At 40.6% G+C, this 1,122-nt stretch overlaps 1 protein-coding gene across 3 annotated transcripts in view; it reads right to left on the minus strand.

The window, feature by feature from the left end:
* The window catches only part of si:zfos-2326c3.2 (misshapen-like kinase 1), an 80,156-nt gene that overhangs the window by 34,957 nt on the left and 44,077 nt on the right, over positions 1-1,122 (minus strand). The window lies entirely within an intron of this gene.

The following is a 1,122-nucleotide window of genomic DNA, read 5'->3' on the forward strand; positions in this document are numbered from 1 at the left end:
CACACACACACAGACACACACACATACACAGACACACACGGTTGACTTAAGACTTAGATGAATTCATTATTAAACCTAACAACTACAATTTACCTTAATTCAAATTCTAAAATCCTCTCGTTCCACATTGCGGTATTCCTGTACGGTCCTCACAAGAAGAGCAAAACACTGGCAACAACAAACAAACACACGCTCAGAGGCTTCCTTTAATTAGGGTACTCTAAGGTCTTGAGCAGAATTCTGAGAGGTGGGAACTAAAATATTCAGAGTGTGCAAGATGACATGCAGCTTTTAGCCAACGCCCTCAACTCTAAATATTTCATTATGACCTCTTTTTGGAATTTCTCCTGAAAAATCCTTGTATGTCCAATTAGTCCCAACTGGATTATATACACATTTACAAACAAAAGCTACTCTATTCAAATATTTGCAGCTGCTGCACTAAATTATACCGATACTGTAGACCAATACTGTGTTTTCAAGGCCGATACCGATAGTAGTTAATAAAACCCATATTTGGAACAGATATGCATTTACAGTAAAAAGGAAAACCTCTATGTCTAAGATTTTGGAATGTTACAAACTCCAACAGAAACCGTAGTTTAAATGCTTTAAGCAATTATATAATAAATTTGAAACTTTCAACATAATACACAATAGTGTGTTGTGGGCTGGACTTACAGTCAGGCTCAGTGGTGAGTGACAGAGCGACAGACAGAGCTGTAGTCGGACCAAAGTAGAACGCTTTTTACTTAATTAACTTAGTCTGTTATCAGGCAAATAAAACGCCAATACAGATAATCTGCAAACTTCCAAAAAACGGCCCAACGATCGGCCAAGGCCGATGATGGGTCTATCCCTGTTTTAAATCCTTGATGGTAATTACAAACCAGTTTGCTGTCTCTTTTCCATGGATCTGACACCTGATGGTCTGTCCTTCTTCAAGCCAGCCTCCCTTACTTCCTGGCTGCTGCCAGGGGATGGGAGCTACAATATGTCAGCCAGCCCCCCCAGCTACCGTCGTCACTGCCCAATGTGAGGAGAGTGCAGATTTGAGTTGCGCATGCGTCACTTTGCGACAAGTACTTAGCATATAAGATGCTAACGAGAGACTTCTGTAAC

The sequence above is a fragment of the Etheostoma spectabile genome, unplaced genomic scaffold (assembly GCF_008692095.1).
Source record: "Etheostoma spectabile isolate EspeVRDwgs_2016 unplaced genomic scaffold, UIUC_Espe_1.0 scaffold273, whole genome shotgun sequence".
NCBI classification, from domain to species: domain Eukaryota; kingdom Metazoa; phylum Chordata; class Actinopteri; order Perciformes; family Percidae; genus Etheostoma; species Etheostoma spectabile.